The sequence below is a fragment of the Mus caroli genome, chromosome 11 (genome assembly GCF_900094665.2).
Source record: "Mus caroli chromosome 11, CAROLI_EIJ_v1.1, whole genome shotgun sequence".
Lineage (NCBI taxonomy): Eukaryota > Metazoa > Chordata > Mammalia > Rodentia > Muridae > Mus > Mus caroli.
In genome coordinates this window covers 101756086-101762641 of record NC_034580.1, presented here as the reverse complement: position 1 = coordinate 101762641, position 6556 = coordinate 101756086, and the positions used below count along the sequence as shown (strand labels likewise).

The window sequence follows — 6556 nt, the reverse complement described above, 5'->3', positions numbered from 1 at the left end:
CTCTTTCTCTCTTTCTCTCTTTCTCTCTTTCTCTCTTTCTTTCTTTCTTTCTTTCTTTCTTTCTTTCTTTCTTTCTTTCTTTCTTTCTTTCTCTTCCTTCCTTCCTTCCTTCCTTCCTTCCTTCTTTAGATATTGTATTTACATTTCAAATGTTATCCCTTTCCTAGTTTCCCCTCTGAAAATCCCCTATCCCCTACCCCCTCTGCCTGCTCCCCAACCCACCCACTCCAACTCCTGTTCCTTGCATTCCCCTATACTGGGGCATAGAGCCTTCACAGGACCAAGGGCCTCTCCTCCCATTGATGACCGACTAGGCCATCCTCTGCTACATATATAGCAAGAGCCACAAGTTCCATAATGTGTTTTCTTTGATTGGTGGTATAGTTCCAAGGAGCTCTGGGGGTACTGGTTAGTTCATATTGATGTTTCTCCTATGGGGCTTCAGACCCCTTCTGCTCCCTGGGTATTTCTCTGGCTCCTTCATTGGGGACCTTGTGCTCTGTCCAATGGATGACTGTGAGCATCCACTTCTGTATTTGCCAGGCACTGGCAGAGGAGACAGCTATATCAGGCTCCTGTCAACAGGCTCTTGTTGGCATCTGCCTAGTGTCTGGGTTTGGTGGTTGTTTATGGGATAGATCCCCCAGTTGGGCAGTCTCTGGATGGTCGTTCCTTCAGGCTCTTCTCTGAACTTTGTCTCTGTAACTCCTTCCATGTGTATTTTGTTCCCCATTCTAAGAAGGAACAAAGTATCCACACTTTGGTCTTCCTTCTTCTTGAATTTTATGTGTTTTGCAAATTGTATTTTGGGTATTCTAAGTTTCTGGGCTAATATCCACTTATCAGTGATTGCATATCATGTGTGTTCTTTTGTGATTGGGTTACCTCACTTAGGATGATATCCTCCAGATCCATCCATTTGCCTAAGAATTTCATAAATTCATTATTTTTAATAGCTGAGTAGTACTCCATTGTGTAGCTGTGTCTTTCTTACATGATTTTTTTCACCCCAAGTTTTACTTATGTTAACTATCTAAAATTTATATTGGAATAATTCTAAACAAAATATATTGAAGTGACTAGAATTACATTATTTATTTGAAGGAAGACAATAAGTAAATGTTATGTTCCTCCTTCAAGAGAAGAACAAAAGGAGAGGCTGGAAGGCCACATATACTTAAGGATGGAGGTCAGTATAGTGTTTTGATTGGGGACTGGTAAAATGTTGTAGTAAAGGTGGCTGCTGCCAAGCCTGAGGACCTGAGTTCAATGCCTGGGACTCACAATTCCCATATATTACTTTCTGACCTAGATACTTGAGCATACATATAGTAAATTTAATACAGTATTAAAAAGATTTTGATTGGGTTAGAGAAGATTTCAGTGGCAGAATGCTTACTAAGTGTGCATGATACTCTGATTTCCAACTTTAGTACTGTCAAAGTGTGTGTGTGTGTGTGTGTGTGTGTGTGTGTGTGAGAGAGAGAGAGAGAGAGAGAGAGAGAGAGAGAGAGAGAGAGAGAGAGACCCTTATCAAAGAATTGAGTGGAGTAAACCTTCCAGGCTTGTGTTAAAAGTATCAGGCCCTCATGTACCATAGAACATTTTTCTATTTCAAATGAACACCTATGAAAGAATTAAGCTAATCTCATATTAAGAAAGGACAGTTTTGAGTATCTGGAATTCATCTGGACAGAAAAATCTAGCTTACATAACAACTGACATTTGTATCTTTTAAATTCTAGAGTGATATTAGCTCTTCTTTTCGGTCAGCTCTCATACTCTTAAGCCCACCCAACACTCAATACTCTGGATTTATTTATTAGTTTATCTTTCAACTATTAAGTCAGCTAAGAAAACAAACAAGCAAACCTGGAAATCACTATGCAGATGGCACTGGCCTTATGGTGATGATCCTCCTTTATCAGTCTCCTGAATGGTGAGATTAAAGTGTGGATCACTGGGGTAAGAGAGATGTTTAGCGGTTAAGAGCACTGGCTGCTCTTCCCAAGGACCTGAATTTAATTCCCAGCATGCATATGGCTACTCAGAGCTGTCTATGGCACTGGTTCCTAAAATTCCCTCTTCTGGTCTCCTTACACAACAGCAGACCATGTGGTGCACAAACATGCAAGCAAAACGCCCATCACGTAAAGTAAAATGTGAGCTACCACCACACAAGCTACTTTAGTATTTCTAGAAATCTGAAGGCTCATTGTAAATAACTACTTTATCTTCCTTTATTCTTGTCTCTTAACTCTGATTTTAATCTTCACTTTGGGACTGGAGGCTAACAATAGTTCCCAGGCTTGGGTTGTTTCAGTAATTTTCCAGTTTCAAGCCCTACCTTCTCTTCCTCCTTTTTTTTAAAGCAACACGACTTTTACTTTTTAACTTGAACTCATTTTAGACTTACAGAAATGTTGCAAAAGTAGTACACAGAGTTTCCATTTATTCCTCACCCAGCCTCCTTTGTTAGTATTTTATATAATCATAATTATAAAAGCCAGGAAATTAGCATAAAATAATTTTACCTAAAAATCTAAACAACACTTAGTAATCTTATCTAATATTACTCAAATTTTAGTGTGTCCATTAGGTCTTTTCCTGCTCAAGATCCACCCAGAACCCCAGACAGTATTTAGCTATTTCTCTTTAGTCTCCTTTCATCTGTAAGAGACCTTTAGTCATTCTTCACAATGTTGGTGTTCTCAAATACTGACTGGTTATTTTGCTGAATGTCTCTGAGTTTGGGTCTGCCTGATGACCAGAGATGTCTTCTTGGGAAGAATGCCATACAAAGTTTGGTGTCCTTGATGGGTCAAGCCACAGGGTTCTCAGTGCTGGCATGTCTTGTTGTTGGTGAGGCTGTTCTGCTTTACTTAATTGAAGTTAAGACTGTGCCACTATAAACCTGCTATCTTTTGTGATTAAAAACTACCTTAGGAGAGATTATTTGGAAATAATACAAGTCCTGTTTCTCTCTGAGTATTTGTCCATTAACTTTGCTATCTACAGTGGATATCTTCTGCAGAAATAATGACTATAATGCTCGATGATTTTTCAATTTCCCTTCTTCTACATTTGTTATTTAGAACCCTACTGAACGTAGGGTTTGCATATAGTATGTTACAGTGAATTATTTTAGGATGAAAGTATAATACACACACACACACACACACACACACACTACACACACACATATATATGACTACATAAAATCATACATTCATATATATATTTTTGTGTATGTGAACATATATGTATACACACACACATGTAAACTTGGAAAAGTAAAGATATTTAATAACATTTTCAGAGTTGGGAACTGAACCCAGGGTCCTGTGAATGAAAATAAGCACTCTACCACTGACCTCCATCTCTAGCTCTCATGTGAGTCCTCCTCACTGACAAGATAAAGTTGTCATGTGGAGTTTTTTTTTTTTTTTTTCTTTTAGTAAAATAGTTTGGACTTCACTAAATTGCAACAAGAGAAGGGCTTATTTGAGTTTTAGTATAGGGAAGAGTCTGGAATTTCTTCATTCATTTAACAAATTTATGTGCAAAATGTTTGTGTTAAAAGTAGGGGATACGGTGGCTAACAGCTAAGCAATGACCCATTCAACTGAAAAAGGCTGATTACAAACTAACAAATAACAAACACTAAAGTTCATAAATATACAAAAAGGTTGTTTTCTCATACTGGTATCCCGAATGTAGAAGAAATCTGGGTCATTGTTAATTTTAGAAGATAAAGCCCCTAGAGACATGAAAACATTATTTACAGGTTACTTGCCACTTGACTTGGATCTCATTTGTCCTCAATGTTCTCTTTAAGAATACTCACACTAATACTAATTAAACTTTATGTCATTGCCTTGCATATAATTTCCCCTCTCTCTTTACCCTGCCCTTTTTGTATATATCTAACCTGTCCATATTAAGGTTCGATTTGTTTGTTACCAGATTGCCAAAATGATGGCTGCTATTGCTGACAGTTTAACAGTTGCAATATCACTTTTTTTTTTTTTTTTTTTTTTTGGTTTTTCGAGACAGGGTTTCTCTGTATAGCTCTCGCTTTCCTGGTACTCACTTTGTAGACCAGGCTGGCCTCGAACTCAGAAATTCACCTGCCTCTGCCTCCCGAGTGCTGGGATTAAAGGTGTGCACTACCACGCCCGGCTGTAATACCACTTCTAAGAACCAAGATTACTTGACATTTTCCATATGCAGGTCAAGAATGGGAAGAACAATATTGAGTTATTTCTTACCTAAAAATTATTTTTTTGGGAACCCCCCCCCAGCTTTTGTGTCTCCATGGCATATCTTAAAAGTAGTTTCCCTAATTAGTTTATTTCACATTCCATTATCTTCTTTTTGCGCGTGTGTTAGTTGCTTTTTAAAAGAACTTTGTTTACATACATTACATCCTGACCACAGTTTCCTTTACCTCCATTCTTTCCAGCCAACCCCTCCCCAAACCTCTCCTTTCCCCTAGATCCACTCCTTCTCCATGGCATAACAAAGTACAATAAGACTGGGCATAAACCCTCTTATCAAGGTTGGACTAGGTGACCCAATAGGAGGAAAAGGGTCCCAAGCAAGAAAAGAGTCAGATAGCTCCCACTCCCGCTGTTAGGGGGTTCCACAAAAACACCTAGCTATACAACCATGACGGATATGCAGAGGACATAGTTGAGACCCATACAGGGTCTTGCTTGTTGCTTCTGTCTCTGTGAGTCTCTCTAAGCCCTGCTTAGTTGATTCTGTGGGCCATGTTCTAGTGGTGTGGCCTTGACCCTTTTATAGTTTCTAGAATGCTTCCTGCCCCTCCTCTTTGAGGTTCTCCTGGTTTCACCTAGTATTTGGCTGTGTGTGAGTCTCTGTATCTGCTCCTAACATTAAAGATCATTTCATTGACTATTTTTTGGCCAGTCAAATTTGGTTCTCTGCTGGGTCCTGGCCATCCACGCAAATGATAGGTATGGGCCTCAAGTCAGACGAGTCACTGGTTGGCCACCCCCACATGTTCTGTGCCACATTACACCAGCATGTCTTGAACGCATGATGCATTGTAAGTTGAAGGTTTTGTGGCTGCACTGATGTGCCAATCCCACTATTAGGAGCCTTACAGGGCAGGAGAGATGGCTCAGTTGTTAAGAGCACTGGCTACTCTGATAGAAAATCAGGGTTCAGTTCCTAGACCCACATAGTGGCTTACCCCCTGCTACCCACCCCAGTTCCAGAGGATCCAGAATTATCTTTTTAAAGACTAAACATTGACATGATAAGAGCTGTTAGCCATATAGAAATCTTTTTGTTCTTGAAAAATTATAGTTCAGCAAAATCACTGAAAGGTGAAACTTCATTATAATTTTCTTTTTTTATTTGAGGGCATTCAAAGACTGATAGAATTTCTAAAAGAATGCTCAGCAAAGATCCTTCTTGTCACTAAAAAGCAGCAGTGGTTAAAGGCACAGGGTCCTGAGCACCTGTCCTACCTTTTACAGAATAAAGACAATGATAATATTCTCAAGAGGGGGAGCTGGCAGAAGGACTGGATGAGCTGAGGGGGACTGCAATCCCATAGAAGAACATCAGCTGGCTGGACCACCCAGTGCTCCCAGGGACTAGATCACCAGCCAAGGAGTGTAGAGGGAGGGATCCATGGCCCAGATACATATGCAGCAGAGAATAGCTATTTCTGACTTAGATGGGAGGAAAGGACCTTGGTCCTGTGGAGGTTTGATGCCCCAGTGTAGGGGGATGTTGGAGGGGTGGGGCAGGAGAGGGTTGGTGGGTGAGCACCATCATAGAGGCAAAGGGGAAGGAGGGGTAACTGGGAAGTGAGCTATCACTTAAGATGCTCTGAATCCTAGCTCTGTTATCTATTAACAGCGTAACTGGAAGAAACAGTCATGGGAATTAGCATTTTCTCATGTATGAGATAATACTGACTACCATATATGGTTAAAATAGAATGAAGGAAACAAAACAAAATCCCAAATAATTCAGAGTCCCTACACTTATTACAACTTCAATAAACGGAAGCCAATGTGTTGCTGTTCTGTTAACTGTCCTACTAATTCTACGCATTATGTACACATTCTATTCTACATATTAATTCTACCTGGAGAAAACCCACTTTTATTCTAAGTGAATTTATACATACAAGAAAGGCTCTCAATGAATCTCTGTGCCTCTCCACTGATTACATTCAGTGGAGACCACAATACTAACTGGAGATACAACTGGCAGATGCTGATTTAGCATAATTTGTTATAATCCAAATGAAAACTGTTTCTTCAGTAAACAGGACTGTTTCAAAGTTCTGACCAACTCTCCAGTGTCCTCCACTAATTAGCACAAGAAGCAGCAAGAAAACTATGAAATACCAGTTATAATTACTGATACAGAGGAACTGATACCAAGGAGTCTCAAACCAAGAGGCTCTTGATATATAAAATAAAAACAAAGCCATACTGACTTGAGATCTCATTTGAAAGTCAGATGTGCACTCACTGGTTTGGTAGGGTGAGAAGCTAGACTGCTGGCT

General features: G+C 39.7%; 1 protein-coding gene across 7 annotated transcripts in view; it reads right to left on the bottom strand.

The window, feature by feature from the left end:
- The window catches only part of Tanc2 (tetratricopeptide repeat, ankyrin repeat and coiled-coil containing 2), a 316075-nt gene that overhangs the window by 78210 nt on the left and 231309 nt on the right, over window positions 1-6556 (bottom strand). The window lies entirely within an intron of this gene.